Source organism: Pieris brassicae, chromosome 7, assembly GCF_905147105.1.
Source record: "Pieris brassicae chromosome 7, ilPieBrab1.1, whole genome shotgun sequence".
Taxonomy (NCBI): domain Eukaryota; kingdom Metazoa; phylum Arthropoda; class Insecta; order Lepidoptera; family Pieridae; genus Pieris; species Pieris brassicae.
The window spans coordinates 8,996,498-9,019,357 of record NC_059671.1 but is presented as its reverse complement, the minus strand read 5'-3'; the positions used below and the strand labels follow the sequence as shown (position 1 = coordinate 9,019,357).

Here is a 22,860-nt window from a genome sequence, read left to right as displayed (position 1 = left end):
TAACATAAAACTTTTCGTATAAAAAACATGTATTGTATGTTTTAAGTAGAATGTCTTTCAAACAGTATAACTTTCCTTCCTCAAGATATTGAATCAATTCACGTTCATACAATGAAAGTAAGTAGATACGCCAAGAATCTTGTTATCAGTGATGGCTTTGGTTTATAACATTGCATGAAAACAGGCCATACTTGAACAACCGTCACAACTTGGTAAGTTTCTTATCATGGATTGTAGTGTTCTTCCGAACTTCTACGTTGTATTGTTTAAATACGAGATATAATTTATCTCGACATTATGCGATATTATGATAAACAACTCGCAAGCAGCGTTGTAGTTACAAAATAACCACGGTGAAATCTGCCAATCTCAATTCTCAGTGCTTAGTCACCAAAACAATAACACTTTTGAAAAGTAAATTTATTTGTTATCCACAAAGTAATTATCTCTTCCAGATATATATAATTAACTTATAATGCCTAATTCTTGCTTTTTATAGTATATTTTTAGCATTAACTATATTTAGTACTTATGTTTTACTATGTATTTAAACGGCATTATATACGACTTATAACGAATATATAACATCAAATAGATCAGTCAATTTATTTTTATCTTATAGTACGTATTTGTTTATATCTTCAATGTAGTATTGTTGAATTTAGGGGTCCAATAAGTCTAATCAGTTGCAGTTGCAGTCGCAGCTAGGTTGTAGGAAAGTTTATCTGACGTCCAATAAAATTTAGAATTTATTTTTTACTGAGAAGGAAGTAAAGCCCCACGCATATCTCACAAGCTACTGAATCCACTGACGACTGACTGTACTAAGTTGGAATGTACTTGATTTTACTCAATTATCATCTCCATCTGACTTTTACGAAGTTTCTACGAATTGTTTAGATGCTTAAATGTTCTAAATTATTCAATTCCAACAACACCACGTAGATACTAGTAAAACTGACCTAGCCTCATAAAATCTACACGCTCTATACATGTATAAATATATAAACAACTTAATTAACACATGAGAATACTATTATAACTGTTATATTTTATAGAAATGTATTCAAAAGACTAACAGATTCGGTTCGGGAAGGTGCAATATAAAAACGCGTTGTAACCCCTTATTTCACTAAACTAGAATTAAATTATTAAATGTTCTATTATATTAATTCGCTGACGTATGCCTGTCGTGTGTAGTGTTCAAATTTATGACCCAAAAGCACTAACCAAGCGTTTCAGAATTGATATTGTACAGAACATTTCCTGGGCGCAATTTCCGACAATTTACACCTTAACTTTCAATTTATAATGCAACGCCGACGGAGGTTGTATCCCAAGTTTGGTCTAATAGGTAAACTTTAGTTTGATACTAAAGTTTACTTAATTATGATTGATTTATCAATGTGTGTACTAATAGGGCTGGTGGGACAAATTTCTTCATGATGATTTTTTTTTATAAAATTTTTGTTCTTTTTATGGGTATAATAAAGCAATTTTAATCTATAGTACATGTAACAAACATGAAAAATTTTCAATGATATAATATTATCTATCATCTGTATGACTAAAATACACGATCTTGATTTGTTTGTTAACAAAGCGCGGGCTACAAAAATGTCCTGTACTGCTCCGTTATTGTATGTGTATCTTACTAGCTGCCTTTTAATATTGCACAATGTCACAATAATTAGAACTTCCATATACGGTTTATAATAGCTTCGCCATAATAATATTCCTCGAAATATTCAGACTTAAACATGAAGTGGGCTTGTTGACCGTTACAATGAGAGCGCCTTTGTTATTCTCTACACGGAATACATAAACTACGCATTGTTCCTAAAGTTATTCTAGAACCTTGTTTAAATATGAGCTGAAATTTCTCTTCCTACATAATTATAATTTAATAGCTATTGCCCGTGCTACTTTGTTCAGGTGGAAACTGGAAAGCGAAGTAGAAGAGTATACGCTCTTAGGTAAATAGGGTAGGATTCTGAGTCGAGACTAAACGAATATATCTCTTTAACGATTTGACATATGTTATAATATATATTTACTTTTATTTGTTTCTAAAAATTCACACATATATATGGATACAAGACCATAGTAATAAAATAAAATGTTATATTTATATCTTACCGCCAACGGGTAAAAGCATCCTACAAGGCACTCCATAGTTTTCAAATCTCCAGCCATCTTTCGGCCGCCGTCATAAAGCGTCCATCTGGTACAAGGCCAGTCCTCTCGATTTTGTGGCTCAAGGCCCCGGTTTTTGTGTTTACCTGTCGTAGTTATACCATGTGTCTAGCCCATATCCATTTTCTTTGAAAGGAGGAAGTGCATCAGTGACCTTTGTTCTTTTTCGCAGATAACCAATATTTCTTATTTTGATAGGGTAATTCTCCATTCTGTTTTGTTTTTAAATCAAATTCAATCAGGTTATGGCACAGTTTCTGCGTCCATAACAATATTGTTGGCAACTAGAAAAATTCATAAATCTCATGATTCTTTCTATAACTGAACAAGATCTTTGTGTGTTCAGTATGTTTTCGGTAGCTAATCACTATTCTTCTATATACCTCCTCAGGGCTTGTTTTCTAAAGGAAATTTGTTTGTCTAAGTAAATGTATGTCATACTTAATATACAATTGAAATTTTAGCTAACTGTAAAGGTGTGATTAGTTGATTTTAGTTAAATAGTATTCTAATACATTTCAGTAAGTTATTACATAAAAATATTCCAGCGCATAATTTTAAGCACTTTTATTTATATAAGCACTTTTATATATATTTATAATTTTAAGCACTAACTTACAGTATAAAAAGCAAATTCGGAATTTTCTTTAAAATATCACTGAAGTGGTTTTATTACGACATTTTTACGGTTGGCAATAAAATTCTCTTGAAGGAAGAAATTGTATTTTTAATTTAATGAATATTTTGTTCGGAATGATGATTACATGCCTTGTTATATTTAACCTTTTCAACGATCTAAATTATGTATCTATCTTTGCAGTGTTGGCCTAGTGATGTGCAACTCTGATTTTAAGTGGTGTTTGTGTTTTGAATGAGATTATAAGCTAAACAATAATTTTACACAGAAGGTTAAAGAAAAAATTAAGAATTGGCTATTTGATACCCTCCTCGTTCCTTGAATCTTTGTAGAGTTTTTAATAACTTTAACAAAAGTTCTTAATTTTGCATCGTTAGAATACAAGTTTTTTGATTACCATTAATAGTACAGAGCAAGTAATGATATTAATTTAACGAACATTTGAACTTTCACTCTATGTGCGCATTGTAACTTTCGCTCGAACAGTGAAAGAAAACATAGTGAGGAAACTGGCTTTCCTGAGACCCAAAAAGTCGAAGAGAAACGACAGACCTAGAAAGATTCTAGTGCCACTGATTTTATTTTTATCTCAATTATGTAGGTTCTGTTTGTTAAATATTATTTAAAATATGCCCATATTCATGATAAAATACAGATACTATTATTTTACGTTTCAACTGTTTACGTTAGAAGACAGTAATAGTAATGAATGAGCCAGCATTCATATGTATTTCTATTAAGACTACCACTAATTATACATTTACATTATAAATGAAAATTATGATACACGTAGGAAAAATTCCTAACTAGTTACTTTCTACGCCCTTGAGAACTTGTAGAAAATTTAAATTTAGATTTTTTTTGTTCTCTCTACTTATATAATGTGTTTGTGTTGTTGTTGATATTGGCCAAACGATTGCTAAACGTATTATTTTAATTATTATGTCATATGGGGCAAGATACATAGGATTTTGTAACAAAATATCTGAGAAGAGTGGCGGAGTGTAAGAAACACCAGTTCAGTTCTTCTTGCCCACGATTTACCGGTCCGTATTTGAAAGTACCTTGAAACATTCATATTTACAAAAGTTACGTACACTTACGATATTTATTTTCATGGACCTTTAATAGAGTATAGGCCTGCTCCAGCTGGCTCCATATCTCTTGACCAACTTCTATAAGCTGGTCAGTACACCGTGAAAGAGGGCGACCTTTCTTTCTTTTCCCTGGTGGCCATTTCCACCTTGTGTCCATTTGCCATTGTTCATGCAACCGTTATGGCCCGCCCATTTCCACTTAAGTTTTTTGCAATGGGATAGTGCTTCAATAATTGAAGTGAAACTTTCTTCTTTATGGGCATTGGAAAAAAATAACCATCACATTTTTCGTTTACGCACCATCTTTTTCTTGTCCCTACCACGGTTGATTCGAAGAGATTCGAAGCCATTAATAACAAAAATATATAATAACGATAACAATTCGATTACAATTAATGAAATTCTGTAATAATCTTAGTAGTAATAAAGTAAAATGAAATAATTGTATTATTCGTATTCATGTCTATGATAATAAAAGCCTTTTGTTAAACTTTATGTAAAGTTGCATACAGTAGATATTTTTTATAAAAATAAGGTCATAAAGAAGTTTTACTTCTTACGTGTGTACACTAGTACATGCACACATTTTTATTTTGTTTTCTTTCGTATATGTATCTATTCCTTTTGTTAAGTTTTTATCGTATACGTTGTATGTTGTATATATAAGTATATTACGAAAATAAATATATTTTATCTTGAGTTAGTATACTTTTGTTGTCTAAAAATGATTTGATTTGACGCATCAAGGTATTGTTACTTTAGTTTATATTTCAGTATTGAAAAAGACGGGATATATATTATTACACAAAAATATTTAATTTAACAATTTTGAGACAAGTTATTGATAAATAAGAACAATAGACTCAGACATAATAAAAAATATTTCCTCGTTCAAACTTTTGTAAAGCTAAGTATTTTCGTTTAATTCGTGGCTTACAAATAGCGGGAAAAGTTTTTAATAAGCCTGTAGCATTGAGTATAAAAAGTTCACTTCCAAAACTAAAAATCGACTTCCTTTGATAGCGTCCGGTACTGATGAGAGAAAATAATTCTAATTTAAAAGCTATCATATTTTTTATCTGCAAAACTCTGAATATATTGCGTGTGTTGCATCTGTCTTTAAGGTATCCACCATAGATATGAACTCGATGTAACTCGCACTGTCAAATTGTTTTAAAAAAATATGCATAGCCAGTTTGGGTTTTTGAAGTAGCTTCATAGACAAAATCTTAAAATTTAGTTTAACGTTTATTTTTAGCGCTTCCGTTCTTTTTTAACTCATTTATTTCCTACATACCTCTATCTTAACATTACTAATACGATAGAACTGCACAATAATACCTACACCGATAATTCTTATAAAAACAGCTCTTGTGTAACGCAGTGTTGGTATAACTGGCGTACTCTATTCGAATACCAGAGACAATAGTTCATTTTTATATAGTTTTAGTAACAACAAAAAAGAATCATATTATCCTTTTAAAATAAAATTTAGTAACAAAGTTGGATTGTTCATAAATTACATATCAATTAAATTAGTTTCGCACAAAAGCCAGTCACCGGCTTTCAGACGTCAAACAAACTCGGAGATATTGTGGGAAAATAGAGAATCTCTTCTGAAATAGAATATGTTAAATCTTTAAGGAAATATCAAGTTTTATTAGTTGATGAACTCACATCTGCGTAAAAGCGGAAAATACAGCGTAGGTATTAATGTCACTTTTGTTAATGGATATAAATATAAAATAAGAATAAATGATTACCTAAAGTGTAGTGTTAAAGATATAACAATATATGGGCGGTATGTTAATATTTTACTAACCAACAGTAGTAGTTTTGTTGAAACCCCAAGAGGGCAGGAGCAGGAGGATTTGCTAACCTAAAAAATTAGTTTTACCGGGGATCGAAACTAAACACGCCGAGCTCTCCAAACCCGGAGGCAGTAAGTCCTATTGTTTAACCAAATTGTAAACAATAGTAAAAACAACACGAGTTTGACGCAAGCTCGTAAAACGTTCTATTTTTCTAGGCATTCCAAATTAGATTGCGCAGAATATTCAGAATAAGAATGGCCATAAACAATAGAGCTTAATTACGACAAAAAGAGGTTCTAGTTTTTAATTCGTGGTGAGGTCGAGTGGTTGCAAACTGGCGGAGAATGGCGAGAATGGCAGGACCCCTTCACTAAAGTGCTCTCATGGCGAACATCAACCGTAGGGCTGAAACGATGGCTCGTTGATTTCGCATATGACTGTTATCAGAAAAGGAAACATCGAATTTAAAATGTTTTAAAAGATTATTTCCAAATATTTCGTATTTCGGTAATTATTCAACCTTTCTGTCTTCTAGTTATAAGCAATTATTTCTGCTTTGTGTTATTACTTTTCAGTAGGAATCAAGTATGAATTGGAAGACAAGAAAGACATTTTTTTTATAGAACAGGGGGAAACGGGCAGAAGGCTCACCTGATGTTAAGTGATACCGCCGCCTATGGACACTTTCAATGCCAGACGGCTCGCGAGTGCGTTGCCGACATTTCAAGTATTGGTACGCTCTTTTCTTGAAGGACCCTAAGTCGAATTGGTTCGGAAATACTTCAGTGGGCAGCTAATTCCCATAGCGGTGGTGACGGCAAAAATTCCCTTGAAAAACGCTCAGTTGTGGCGGACGTCGATGTGATACGGGTGGAATTTCGTATTGTTTTAAATTGTGTTTCCTTTTTAGAAGCCTTTGCCTTGCAGCATTACAATACATTTAAAAGTATTTTTAGGGTTTTAATAATTCTTTTATATAGTCATAAATTGATGTGAAAAAGTTCGTAAATTAGCAAGATAATTTTAACACTTTGAAAATGAAGAAGAAGCCAAAATGTTGACTATATTTGTTATAATTTTAATTCTTTAGGTACTAAATACACATACAATTAGTTATTACGACAATCACATACTTTTTATAGCAAGTGATAGAAGTAAAAAACTAGTTTAAAAGTTCGTTACGAATTCTTTTAAAGATGTTCATTAAAACATCTTTTGGCATGTAACGAGTCCTGTTTTAATGCTTTCATTAAAAGTCTAGCGAATCTAAAAGGGGTTGAGTTTTAATAAGTTTTTCGAACTTATATTTAATTTTAGTACATTCAACGTTTTTGATTTTAAAATATCAAAAAGGGGAAAGGGCAGTGTTAACGTGGTGATTAAATGTGTAATTCTCAACCCTGAGAAACACTCGATAAGTTCAAACTCCGGCTGTCCACCAACGGCTTTTAGTTGTGCGTGTTAAATACTTGCCGGTGAAGGAATCTGAATATCTCTGGTGAAGCTATCAACAAAATATTTGACATACGAGTCTTACTTAGAGCTAAATTGCGACACTGAGTTTGGCACAAAAAGCTACTAGGTACTACGTATAGATCCTTCATGCCTTTAACTAACAAAATATTTGAATACATTAGACTAATTAATACTTTAAGTCATAATATAAGTAAGTACTTTACTGTTAAAGAATTTCTTTTAATACAACGGCATAATGGTTCTCGTCAAACAAAGCGATTAATAGTGTAGTAGGTCAAACCATGATTGCAACCCTAGAACAAAATGGCGGCAATTTGCGCGTAATGAGCGGTAAGTTCCCCAACCACACTGCTTGATGACTTAGTTACATATAAACCACTAGTATATATGTGGTATCTATTTGTTCAGTGAAGTTTGTTTTAATTTTCATACATTTTATTCATTTAACAACAACACCCTGCTTTTCTCAAGGCTAGTTAATTTATCACTTTTTTTTCTATTATAATATTGTTCTAATAACTGTAAAACTAAACAATATTGTGTAAATTTAAATGTAACTGAAAGCACAGTCTTATAGTATTCACATTATATGTATTTGGTCGTCAAAGATATTAATGTGTAGTTAAAATAAATACATTGGAAAAGAAAATACATAAGCTTTTGCGGCTTCAAAACCACAGATGGTTTCCATGAACTACTACAGTTGTTTCTTTATACCTCACTTCTATTAAATTGTACTTAATTGAATTCAGTTTCAAAGAAGGTCGGCTGTTTTAAAATCAACTATGAATATATGGAGATAGCAAACAGGAAACTTTTTAGTTATAAATCACGGGTTCGTTACGCTTCCATGTCCAGAGGTAATCACTCATCTTCATAGCATTATTTTAAAACCAATACAAGATCGTTATCCAGAATAACCAAGATATAATTAATACAAAAGCATAATAGTAAAAATAAGGATATTAGTTCTTTCGTTAAATTCGTAAGTTTGTTAATAATAAAGTCCATATGTATCTTAACGACTACATTAAAGAAAGTTTTCGGGCGCCGAAACAGCGAGACACGAGCCGTGAGCATTGGTTAATAAATGGTACATATAATAGAATCATTCTTATAAATTATTTCATGTATTAAGGTATAAATAAGGTACAAATATATAATATAAATAAATAGGAATAGATACTCAAAACGATTTTTCTACTACTACGATTTTTGGACTACGACTCTTGAGTTCTTTTATTTTTTTACATAATTTACTTAATTTATATGTAAACTACTTTAAATCGAGTTAGTAGTGATTTTTATTCTTGGAATAGTCTATATAATATATAAAAATAGCCTTCGACGGACTGAAGCCACAACTGAGCGTTTTCTAAGGCAGTTTTTGCCACGCACCACCACTATGTGGAACCAGCTGCCCACTGAAGTATTTCCGAACCAATTCGACTTATAGAATTATGATTCAAGAAAAGAACGTACCAATTCTTGAAAGGCTGGCAACGCACTTGCGAGCCTTCTGGCAACGTGTCCATGGGCGGCTGTATCGCTTAAGATCAGGTGAGCCTCTTGCCCGTTTGCAACTATTACATGAAAAAAAAAGAATCCTCCAAATTCTTCAACTTGTCCCTCATCCTTGTCACCGTTTAGTAATAACATCTATATACACCCGGCTTATTCCACAGAAACATTTATCCTACACTTAGTAACGGGCACATCAAACCCATTCACGTAACTAAATTAGTCGTAGAGGGAGCCGCTCCATCGAGGCTGTAATTTCAGTACACTTCAATAAACATCCGAGACACGTTCGTAACTAAATGATTTATATTTTCAATTGATGAAATAAAAATCAGAGATTTTGCATATTTTAATGAGTGGAAAATTTATTTGAAGATATACAGATATATTGTGTTGGCCTAGTGGCGTGCGACTCTTATCCATGAGGTCGTATGTTTGATCCCCGGCATACACAAATTCACTTTTTTTTCTATGAGAGAATAACATTCTCCTGAACGGTGAAATAAAACATCGTGGAATCCAGCTCGGCTTAGCCTTAAAAACTCGTAGGCGTGTGTCAGGCACAGGTGACTGATCACCTATTTTTTTCTAATAATTACAAATATGTTAGTACCTACTCGTATGACTATTTAAAAAAATATACTAAAAGCTTATGGCGCGTTGGCCAGTAATAATAGAAGGCGTAAATGTTACGAAAATTAGGTAAATTATTTGTACGTCAATATGATTTCAGTTCTGAGTATACGATACGTACGCATCGTATACTTCTAATTAATCGTATAAGACAAAATTCTTCTATTAGAACAATGCATGAAGAATTTTTAATAAGTAAACATAGAGTACGGAATTTTGCTTAGAATTCCTATATAGACATCTTTTGCCTTTCTATTACGTTATCTATTGGACTTTAAGTATTGATTATACTATGGCATCTTTTCAATTAATTTACCGCTCAAAGTTAGGTTCTTATAAATTGGTGCACACGTGTGCCTTGAAGAGATTAGAGTAGGTACCTATATATTTTTGAACTGAAAAAAAGATGATGTATCATTTAACAATTTAAAATATTTTTAATTATTGCAACGATAAAGTGAAACGTATTTCCGAAGCTGGACTGTTTTTTTATGAAAACTCATCAATTTTTATGCAGATTAAATCGTCGTGCATCGAATATGTTTTTGTAAATTTTTCAAATATTGGTCGCATTGAAAAATAGTTTTATGCACTGATTGGTCTTTTATATAAACTCCGATATACGAAAATACAATCTATTTCCAATTCGCTTTATATTTTTGGATGAATAAACAAAATGACTCAGCTTGTAAATAATTTACAAACTATATATCAAACGCATAGTAATAAAATGTATTCATAAATTTTGTTTTAATAACTATCATTAACTCAATATGAATGTTGTATATACTACGTAGAGTTATAGCAAAAATTAAGTCCTAATATACACAAAGCAAAAACACGACACAAGGTTAATCCTTGTTGTTTTTGTATTGTTATTAATTGCTGTGTTTTTATCTAAGCCTTCTGTTTCTTGCCTACGGTTGTAGGTTTTAGTTTTTACTATTGTAATATATATATAAAACTAGAGAAAGCATAAAGTCAAAAATCATTTAATCATATAGGTAATCAATCAATGTACACTTATGATCGTCAAAAAAGAAATATACATTAAAAGCTTCTAATTTGACATTTATTGCCAGTTCTTAAATCAAGGTCGTAGAACGGAGGAGAAGAACTGGCAATAAACTCTCCGCCACTCTTTTTAATCGCCAGGTTGGTCTTGTTTTACTCAACGTTTGTAAGAAGCTGCAACCATCACACCATGTTCCACGTGACAACAGCAGGAGGCATGGTGAAATAGGAGCACGCACTTACATTCTCGTGGGAACAACACGCAAATACATAGTCAAAAATAACTAACATCACCGCATACACGAATTCAACTACGACCAGTCACTACAAGTAGCACCCGTTCACGAGTATCACGCATGGCCAGCCATCGGCCACCTCGCCATATTTTAGGGAGAGAGACAACCCGGCGCATGGACGTCGCCGCAATGACATTTAAGCGAGCATGACGATCCTTGAAATGTGAACTTGGCTACATAAGAAAATAATGATACTAATTATACCGAAATAATTTAATAACACATGGATAAATGTTTGTTCCCACTTTACATTAAAATTTCCATGTTAGTGGATGTTATAATGTTCTGAATGAGAAATAAATATCCTAAACCGTAAGTTTTTCTTATTCTTTTTCGCAGGTAATTAGCATTCAATTTGAATTACCAAACATGTTTATCATTGTGTAGACCTAAAAAGTGGTCTTGCTACATTGCGAAAGCCAAACAAAAGGCTACGTCGTAGAGAATTGTTTACGTCGTAGAACAGCGCTCCTTATTGATTGTAGAAGCAGTAAAAGAATTTAATAAAGAATGACCGTCTGTGGTCAGGCGTCATATATATGACGTCTGGCGTTTCAGAAAAATATGTAAGAGTCCTTGAGTTTTGAGACGTTTAACATTCAAAAATATATAAAAAAAACACCTCTGTGGTGTCAGACTGATGATAGAATTATTTCAATCTGTTTGTTGCGTAGTATGTGTGGAATTTATCCAGACATGGTGGAGGATGGAATGTAAACTTTGAATTATTATTATTGTAAAAAAAAGGCTTTCAAACTCTTCAGCAGTAAAATATTCTCTAATTTAATTAAATCATCTAAATCAATTGAACTGTTCAATCAATACATTGCGAACCATTTATAAACCACTGACCAGCCATAGCTGTGCATTATTAAACAGCCGAACAGTAATTGTATAGTCGGAGCTGAGTGTCTAATTCGTAATAACTGCTTTCATTTTGAGTAATTGACGTGTTAATTGCTTTATTTAAAACAGTTGTTTAAATATCATTGTCGTAGAAATACTACTATAATATGAATATTATATGAATTCGAGCTGAAGCTCGAATTGAATCAAATAGATTAACTCGTACGGACGTCAATTAACGCGTACTGCAAAAAATAGACTTCATTCATGTTTGACAATTGACAACGTTAAGAAAATCATACTAATTATGGTACATTAAACGACACTATCCGTTATTTATTTGGCCAATAACTAAACTGCTTAATTGACTTAAAAACTAAAAGCACGGGGAAGATTATATTAACAGCGATTAAATTCGTAAACATGGAGTAGTTTTTAAAACTTCTAAATTATTCTTTAAAATATAAAAAAAATACTAATGTCCTGTCATTCTATGTTGGGACAATCCGCTTGTAATTTAAACGCAACTAATATATTTAAATAATCTAAATAGTATAATTTTTTTGAACGTAATGAAAATGAAATATATTTGAAAGAGAAACTTAACGTGTAAAAGAAGCATTCGCTTAAGATATTAAGCTAATTACTGTGATTTTAGAAATGTAAAATTAAAAAAAATATTACAATCTGATTACTTTATTATTTGATTTTTTTGCATATATTTGTTCCCGCTTCTATTGAACATCTTTTCTAACACTAGAATTTAAGTAAACGTAACGTAAGTCAAATATTCAAATTCAAAATTAATTATTCATTTAGGTAACACAATGTACACTTATGAACGTCAATAAAGAAATACATATTATATGCTTCTAATTTTACATTTACTGCCAGATCTCAAATCAAGGGCAAGAAGAACTGGCAATAAACTCTTCGCCATGTATAGGGTCATGGACCTAAAACCCTAGCTGACATAATGCGATTAAAAGAAAATAGGTGTTTCCTAGTGATTGAGCGCGTTATCCTGATCGTTAATTCGATAATGAGCAAAAACTGGATTGGCGCATAATCGCATTGTGCTTAATGAAGCGTCTTTGGAAATCAATTCTCTTTATAAAGGAAATTGTGTAAGGGACTTCCTTAATCTGTGTAAAAGTCGAGATTGAATTTAACTTATAAATAGATAAATCATAATGTATGGAGTGAATATACCTTCTGTTATTAAAAATAAATTAATTAAGTTAACAGCTCGATTGCCTTTTTATTAAAAACTAACTGCCCCGCGAGCTTCGTATTGCAATTGATAATATGATGATATGATTTTACTTACTTAAGAAGTTATATACCAATATATGTAGTACATTTTGCTATGCTACCCCCACAGACTGATCGCTTTTACGGAATAAAACCCTCAGAACTGTTTTATTTTATTTTTCTCTCCATAAAATTTAAGTTTAAGGAAAAATTAAAAAAGTAATGGTATCGGTCTTCGAGTTTTGCGCTTAGCAACATATTTTGCGAATAATTTTAATTTACATAGATTACTCTTTAAAAAATACGTAATCTACATTTATTATAAATCCGAAGCTAATATGACTTATAAGTTATTCGAACGGTGAAGGAAAACTCCGCCTTGCCTGCCTTAGAACCAAAAACTCGACGGATAAATCAGGATCACCTTGCCAATTAGATTGACAAATGATCACGAAACAGATATTCCTGTATCTGTTTCTGAGGCCTAAAAAGGTTGTGTGTGTTCTTCTTCCTATACTGCCAAAAATTTGACATTGCATTCATTTATTTCTTAGTCAAATTAACTAAGAAATAATTTGGATGTTTCGATAACGCAACTTAATTGTTTTGTGAGTTTTACAGTACAAACGTAAAAGAGTATCCATAATATTAGTTATTACGAACTTTATCCTTTACAGATAAACTCTATCTGTAAAGGATAAAGTTCAACCCTACTTGGGATAACAAACCCCATCGATCCGTTTATAAATAGAGCCTTGAGTTACATCGTTATTGTAACAATTGTATATATTTACTTGTTGCGTATCTAAATACATATAAATAACAACCTCATTTTACCTTAAGAAAACATTGTAAATTAACATAAATTAATAAAAAATCTTTATTAAATTAAATTAAATCTGATTTGGGTTCGTAGTTTAATTAAAATTATAATAATAACACACAGCGCATTGACTACTTAAGCCAAATGCTTTTCTTTAAGAATGATTGTTAAATGTAAATACATTTATATTTCCCGTTAAACATAACGCAGTTAAAATTTAAATAATTAATTACTGTGTAGTTGTATGCGTAAACAAACTGAGCTCATAAATAAAGCGTTATTACTTACCTGGGAATATGTAGTGTCACCTAACCTTCCGCGTACATACTAGTTAACACAAAACACATTAAACTAGCAGAGTATGTATTATGTTATGTTTATGTAGACGTGTATGTGCCTCCGCGACGTGTATAACACTGACCACTGAAGGCTCCCTGCGTCGTTCTGGCAAAGAGTAAAAGCCTGAAATCAGTTGTACTTTTCAGAGATCAAGACACGTTTTAAGGTGTAAAGTGTATCCTCTCCAATATGTCTCAACAAATTGATTAATAAATGATACGAACACTGTGGAAAAAATTACGTATTGCACAGTAAACGATTCTAACCAACTTATATTCTAAAATGTTTGCAGTTCCTTCAATCGTCTCAAGAAGACATTACAGCTCACTCAAAAAGAAAACGCCTTCCATTAAAAAGTCAGCAATCCACTATCGACTGAACTTAATTCCCTTGTGGTAGTCATCTTTCAACTGGCCTACTCGTTTATCAGATACAAGACGACACATCTGTGTTGTACACTCTATGTTCCAGGGGTGGGTGCGATTCGATACTGCGCGCTCCATCCGGAAACCGCTCGCCCTTTGCAGACCTTTGTTTTGCCTAGAGAGGATTCAGATCATTTTGTGATTAGACCGATCCTTCACAGTCCGTGAAACTCATTAAATGACTTCTTAATGATGTTAAAATCTACCTATTTGCTTGGTTTTATGTTTCGAATTATTTTCATAATATTTGTTTACACAGCTATTCGAATACATTTGAGTTTAACTCTATGAAGTCATAACAAAGAATTACACGTACCTGTGTCATGGCCATCTTACTTCAGTAAAACTAAATCACAAAGCACAAGTTTCACTTCGATTGTCAGCAAGCGAATTTACGAATTTAAATATTGATGATAAACAGATTTGATTTTTTTAAAATTATTTAAAGTTTTAAAACAAACAAAATATACCCCGATTACTATAGAAATAAGCTATTTTCTGAGCTCCATTTACAATTAAACAGACAATAAAAACTGTGTTGTGTGAATGTTTTTCGAACCCGATTCTCTAATAACGAAAACGGTCGGAAATTAGATAATGTATTTAGGCCAAGAAAATTAACATAAATACTAATGAAGGTCTTTCCACAGAATATATAAATAAGTATGAGGGGGTCCATTAGGACTATCAAAATCTATCAGGGTGAAAAATACGTCTTCATAGATTTTTCATGTATACAATTAAATGGTATATATAATTTTCTTTGTAATAGCAATGGATTCTTCCGGAGGTCTAAGGTTCGATCGCTGGCTGTGCAACAATGGCCCTTCTATTACAACACTCACTCGAACGGTGAATAAAAACATCGTAAAGAAACCGGATTGCATTAGACCCAAAAAGTCGACGGATTGTGTCTGGCAAATCTGGCTGATCACCTATAAGATTAACTTAAGGCCACTGTTTTATTTTATTTTATACAATATTCTTTACCGTAATAAAAATGGATCAAGCTAAAATATTTTTTATATCCCTGTGGATAGGGAAATTAAATGATAAGTGTAAAAGTGGTGACACTGGTTCCTAGCATTAATTGGGCATTATAATAGAAATCAAAGTACGAGGGTCGTTTGAAGTATATAACATTACTAAACAAACAAACAATTTCTTTAAAACGTTTACTATGTATCTAAAAATATAGATGAATTTTGATAACAACAAGAGTTATTAAGGGGAAGGCAAAGGCAATATTTCACGAATACGTACATTAATCTAACTCATCGGCGAGCTGAGTAATACTGTGCAACATCGGGTCCATGTGTTGCATTTTTATGTGAATTTACCAGGAATTGATATCAATCGCTATATAGAATAAAATAATTGTTGTCTGTCTGATAACTTGATTTAAATCATATTGCAATAATCGGGTTATCGATTTCACGATAGCTATTATGATCATAAATTTGTAAATAAATAAAAATTTCATAACACTCTTAGACATTCGCGATATATACAATAAAACTCACACAAATTACCAATTGAATTAATCAAAACACAAACAACATAATGATCGTGCCTAAATAAAAACGTAGAATTATTTTATCCTAAAAGCCCTTCCTTTATGTAAATATTTCGGCGATTTGTCCGGATTCATAGCGCCCATTTCCCTGTTTCCCTAAACATAAGCGGGGCAATAACTTCTAGACCAATCAGAACGCATTAGCTCCGTCAATCAATAACGGTGTCTTACTGCGTTCGCTGAAAAATTGCTGTCGCGTGTAATTTATTGTCTTGTAATATTTGATAGTTCTTCGAGGTTATCACTTGTATGAATCTATGAGAAAGTAGTGAAGCGTTATTAGTATAGTCACCTATGTATAATTTCAAAAATGTTCTTTCTTTAAACACTCATATATAAAAACTAAATGTGTATCGCAATACAGCAAGGGAAGCTGCTCTAGGCTGACATTATTAAAGGCACACAGGGACAAAGCTTTTTAAATTTGTTTTGATTACTATGTAGGTTAAAAATAATGTACCTAAATATTTGTAAGTTGGAAATAAAATATAAATCAATGGCGCTACAACGATATTTTCCTTCACCGTTAAATGCACACATGGAAAGAAAGTTCATTGATGCGCAGCCGGGGATCGAACCTACGACCTCGGGGATGAGAGCCGCACGCTGAAGCCACTAGGTCAACATTGCTTTGTATGTTGAAATAGGTTACATAATTTTGAATATTTGTAGTCATCTGTCTAGTGTCACTTGCTAATTAAATACCGAACCGAACATTATCAATGGTAAAACAACCAATTTGTGTTTACTTTAAGGAAGAAATTTATATAATTGTGAATAAGTGTTGTAATATTTTAACTAAAGAACTGTTTCGTCTATTTCTTTCACAATGTGGATACGCTATGACGAAAAGAGACTGATTCCTTTATTAGTTTAGTTAAAACTATGTAAGATGACTAAATAATTATACCCATATTACAAACTTTGTATGGAAGTAAGATGAAGAGAGAAATGAAGACTTCGCTGGCGTGAGTGCGGCAGGATTCTGAAAACACTATTAAGGAGACAATTAAATGGTTCTTCAATAGACTGCCAACAAAAACCTGGGACGTAGAAATAAAAGAAATAGCGGGGAAGAATGGAAAAGAGTAGCGAGTAGTCCTTCAGAGGTCGTGATTTTTTTATACTCTCTACTACATGCCATTATGTCCAGGGACTTTCTTCCATCTCTTAAATTTTTACTACAAAGGTACATAAATTAAAATCACATTCGTGTTACGCATCTCGCGACATACGCCCCGGCTACATCCGTAATATTATTATTTACAATAAAGATTCACTTCCAACGGTATTGTTCTAAAATGTTTAATGAAAAAAGGGATTAAAGGATTCAATCGCTTTTCATATCATTTACAAAACTCGACGTCCGAATGCTTTACAGTTGTTGAGATCCAATGATGATGGAAGGAACCAACAATTATGTAATTAAAATCTTTTTATACTAATTCGAAAACAAACATATCTACATTCACGGTACAAACAAATGATGTTATTTATTTGCATCGCAAAAACTTAAATTGCGCCTTCAGTTCTGGAACAATAGTTCGTAAAATGAATAAGGGCACGAAGGCTTCACGTATCGATCACACTGCACAGGTGCTCTCTTGAGTGAGCTCTCACACTTGCCTCGTTAAAAATTTACTACGCCTGACTTTGTGTTGAATGTTCAAACACCTTCCCAGAATTGTTTGTAGGATTCTCTTAACAGAATATTATATACATATAAAACGACTGGCTAAATTGATCGCTTAGGAGTTACTTACTCAGATAATTTAGTTTAATTTTGTTAATTTATTTCGAGTAGACCCAGGAACTATATTTAGGTTGGTATGTAGGGTTCACACACAATTTTTTCTCTTGATAGAAACCTTCTCCAGAGTTCAAAAAAATTACTTCCATTGCTCCAACCGTCTTCGAGTTTTGCGTTTAGCAACATATTTTGCAATTCATTTTATCAATGTGAGCAGAGTTGGATTAGTGGTTTCAGTGCGACTCTCATGCCTCAGGTTAAATTTCCGATCACAGATTGTGTACCAATATACTATTATGTCTATGCATATTAAACGCTCGCTTGTGAAGGAAAACTTCACTAGAAATCACACATGCCTTTCACACTAAATACAATCTTTAAAGTTTGGGTTACAAGTTTTTATTATCAATGAATAATTTTAGTGAAAGGTTTATAAGTGTAATTGTAATACAAAGAGTCAATATCCACCTTCTTGCGGTCTTACCTACGCATTTCTATTGCTCTTGTGACTGGTTAAGCTATACAAAATGCAAGTGGGAAGTACAGTTTTACATCAAAATCGATTTAGTAAAGGAACAAACGATATGCTGTTAATCAAATGCCGGGGCTATCGAGTTTCCTTGCTTCATGCGCTGCGATTACTTTTTGTCTGGTTTTCCAAGATCCTTTCACAGCCAGCGAAATTGGATGCATACTGCGCTATTGCATTTTGTTTGATTACTATTTGAACTCGAAAAAATTCACTTTATAGATACCATATATAAAGGTATTAAGGTACATTTTGTTTTAACTGGTATTTTTTATAACTGAATGTGGTTTAACTTCATACGACGTCTCACCGCCACACTTAATTCGATATTATTATTAATTAGATAGTTTCCAACTATGATTTTGTTGGGTTCACGTGCACAGGCGCTTATTAAAGATTTAAGTTAAGGAACGAACTTAGCGAATAAGTATCGCAATCCATCGAGACTGCTGCCAGCGTTAAAGGTACACTGCCACAGGACCAAACTCTTAGAATTTGTTTTGATTTTCTTTTTAATAATTTTAATTATTACTTTGTAGGTTAATTAGCTGGATGTAAGAAAACCATAAAATGTTACCTTGAGTGTGTCTTTGTGCGTTCCTATCGCGGAAGATTTACGTATGTTATAGGCAGAATTATGAACTATTATACGCTTAATATTTATTATTGGTTTAAAAGATCTGTTAATCGTAAATTTGAATGATTCGCTTAGCTTCTACTATAACGCTTTAATTATAAAATCGGGCATTGCAGTGTTTTTTTTTCGTGGAAGAGATCGATCGTCAATAGATGAGGGGTTTTGTGCTAAATATTAAATTTATAAATCATGGGGCTTTTGTTATGATTACGAAAGTAAAACAGGTTCACTGCTCTTTTTTAGATGTTATGAATTGGTTGTGTTATGTTTCTATTACTCTATATCGCAGCAGTATCGAGTACGATTATATAATGTACTGTTGTAAAGGCTTTGTGTTATGTCCTATGAACTGTATATCCTGTTCAATGTGCATTATATTAGTAACCACGAAGGCATAGAATTGGATTGAAATACCATAAATATTTCAATGAAACAGACGCAGAAATGTGTCTTTATGGCGCTCAAAAGGACTAAAAAGAAATAAGAAGATAAAAATGCTTTTTACGTCGTTTTTAATAGAGTTATAGTTTGCACTTAATTTCAATATTCAATTGTTTTTAGTGAGAACTCGTAGTAGTGACACAATTCTGATTGCCTTTAAAAAACATTTTACCGGGAATAGCTCTTTGACGTGCAGTGAGCCTCCCCCGGGCACCAGTTGTGGGCACTGACAGAGTAAATAGGTGAATACTTATTGCACAATATATTCAGCGTTTATTAAAATATTTCGTTCAAAGAATTCTCTTGACAATGAAAGCTTTATTTTATAAGGAAAATTTATGAGTATATATGGAGGTATAACGCAACAAATGACAAAACGTTTTTCAAATAAAGTTTACAATTTTCTCTGTTTTGGAGGCCGGAGAGTCAGTATGAGTATTTATTACTATATATTTCTTTGAGGAAATGTATAGATTACATCTATATTCGTTTTTAATATAGTATAAGCTCTATTCTATCTATGTCTATGATAAACGTTAGTAATAAATAGCGCCAAACTGCTTATTAGATTATTGCTAATATCTATCTTCTTCTTATATATTCTTTTTATTGCAAAATATACACAACAATAATAATCTTTAGAGAGATCTTTTTCTCAACTCTAAGATCGTACGTTTGGATAACGGCTGTGCACCAATGGATTTTTCTTTCTATATACCCAATTAGTGCTTGCTCCTACGATGAAGGCAACATCGTGAGAAAACCGGTATGTCTCAAAAATCAATGACATTGAAGGCACAGAAAGCTTACCTACTTATCTATAAAATTAAACAATATCGAGATACTGATGCTATCTCAGGCCCAATTGAAGCCACTGAGTTATTATTATTATTTGGCACAAAACTTACACAAATTAATTATATACTCACTTCACTGGCTCTGCGATCCACAATGTACAACAAATATAAATTCTACGCGTTTAACTTTAAGCTGACAGCGGGTATATCAGAGAAAATCCATGTTATAACTATCTAAAGTTAATTAACACTGTTGTACTGAAACAGGAGTCATCGACTTTATTAAGTGAACAAGGAAAGTGTTTTTGAATAAAACCCACAAACAATCCAAGTTTTTTGTCATGTTGTATGTTCAAGAGAAATGGAAATCAATACGGATCCCATTGAAAATATCGTCATAACAACATAACAGTGTTCTCGCGCCCGCCCGGAGACCGTACTTTGGATGGGCGGGAACGCCGCCGGTCATTTTAGTTACGAAACTTTGCTTAAGGGACGAAGCTTTTGTGTGTTCTTGTTAAAAAATTCATGAGTTAACACCTGCGCTGTGTCGAATGAGTATTATGATGCATATGATTTTGTCAAAGAAGAGCCTTTGGAAAGCTCCGCTAACACTATTATATATCAAAATTCATAGTTGAGATACGTCATTATCGTAAAAAAAATATATAATATCAATGAGAAACTTTTTCTTATGATTAACCAAAAAATATAGGTATGAAGAAAACTTTACTCAGAAACAGTTGTAGAAAACATACAACATTTATGAACTTGAAATTTATTTCTATTCAACATGTTTAACTCTATAAACGTTTGAAGACGATGAAATGTAAAATAAATTACAATTATAAATATGTATTTCTATATGTGTCACCTTAAATTTGATAATAATAAAAACTGCAATTTGATACAGAAATTTATTTATAATCTCCATATCGTTTACATACTTTAACATAAATTAAACTTAAGTTGTTACCTAATGAGTGTGGATGTATATTGTATTTAAAGGCCTGTAAACAAAGGGTCAGAAGAGTCACCGGTCGTGAAAAGCTACTATAATCGTAAAGCCCCTTCGGCATTTTATAAAGTAGTACAGTGTTCTTTTACATAAGTCACAAATACAGTTCAAAATCACTTTTACACAAAGCTCGTTTCAGGTAGAACTTGTGAGAAAGATTTTTGACATTCCACATTTTTATTTTACAGTATTATAATAATAATATATTAAGCCTTTATTCAGAAAGAATTTTACATTATTTTAATCTTAAAAGTGTCTCTAGTGACACCGACAACCATCTGTTTGCCCAACTTTGGCAAAAGCCTCATGCATTTCTTTCCACTCTACTCTGTTCTGAGCTTTCCTTCTCCTCTTTCTTGGGAACCAGTATATGATATCTTTGTTCCACTTTTCTATACCTCTTATTATATGACAAGCCCGTTTCCATTTCAATCTTCGATTCTTTACAGTATAATACAACGGCAAATCCAATTATTACGAAAAAAGAAAAATAAAATTGCATTTCGCAATAAAGGTACATTTCAATTACCTCTATGACTCAGCTGTTTAATATTCATGAACGTTATAAAGCAAATCGAAGCGATTGCCCGAAGCTCGACATTACTTTTATGTACAAGGGTGAAATGGCGAAATTTTCTTTTGTCAGAAAAAACAGAATACAGTTGCCTCCATATATTATATATCACACTCGGTTGTGTCAGTTCTGAGATGAAACAGTCGAACATATCTGACTCGTAGTTATATATATTGCTCTCATAGTAAATAAAGTTATAATCTATTGATTGAGACTTATTACGCCTAGTTCGAATTGAGAACTGTCAATGTCATAAAATTGTCAAACATTAACAAATTAATCTTGAGAGAAAACCGCTGCGTATATACGCTACTCACTAACTACTAATATAAAACAATAAGAAATTGATACAATGTGTAAGTAAATGAATAAAATATGCTTTAAACAGATTTATTTTCACAGTATTTACATTTATATAGAAGTTAAGGTAATAACTGTCGTCGTATTTCGCGTCATAAAGTCTGTATGAATGACACGGCTAAACGTCTGGACAGCTTTATAATGTAAAATTCAATATAAAATGTAAAATTTTAATTGTATTTTCTTTATATTCGTTCGGAATAAATTGAATACTATATGACTAGCGAGAAATAGTATTGAAAATTATTTATTCGCGTTGTTAGAAATATATGTATAAATCCTTTGTTACGCCCCGTTTGTATTTCCAAGTTCCAAGGTCATATTAGTCAGGGTTCATGGCAAATTCCTAGACTTAATACAACTAGTATATACATAATATTAGTATACAAATAATGAGTCACTAAGGGTTAAGGTCACTGAAGGCACAATTTCTTTGTACAAATTACTGTGTCATAGAAGTGTTTAGATTGTAATTGTTTAGTAGAAAAATATTTGGGTTTCTAGAACGTTGCTTCTTGATTTATCTATGTACTATTATTACGGTAAAATGACTACTTTATAAATCATGATAAAATGTAATTAACGAATAATAAATAATTTTTCGCACATTAATTATATTTAAACTACTAAGTTTTTCGTACGTCCTGCCCTCCAGCAATCGATACCTCGTACGATGTCACGAATAAACTACATGCAGTCTCGTACTTCACGCATATTTATGACAAGGGATGACTAGATAATGTCTGCATGCGATTATCATTTCTAAGTACTTGGTTTAAAATATTTTGGTGTATTTAAAAAAAATAC

The 22,860-nt window shown here is 32.2% G+C and overlaps 1 protein-coding gene across 1 annotated transcript in view; it reads right to left on the bottom strand.

The window, feature by feature from the left end:
• The window catches only part of LOC123711902 (thrombospondin type-1 domain-containing protein 7A-like), an 80,790-nt gene extending 66,779 nt beyond the window's left edge, over positions 1-14,011 (bottom strand). Inside the window, exon 1 of the mRNA XM_045664757.1 lies at positions 13,896-14,011. The gene's annotated coding sequence lies outside the window, so the exon portion shown is untranslated. The remainder of the gene's footprint in view (positions 1-13,895) is intronic.
• Between the last annotated feature and the right edge of the window lie 8,849 nt (positions 14,012-22,860).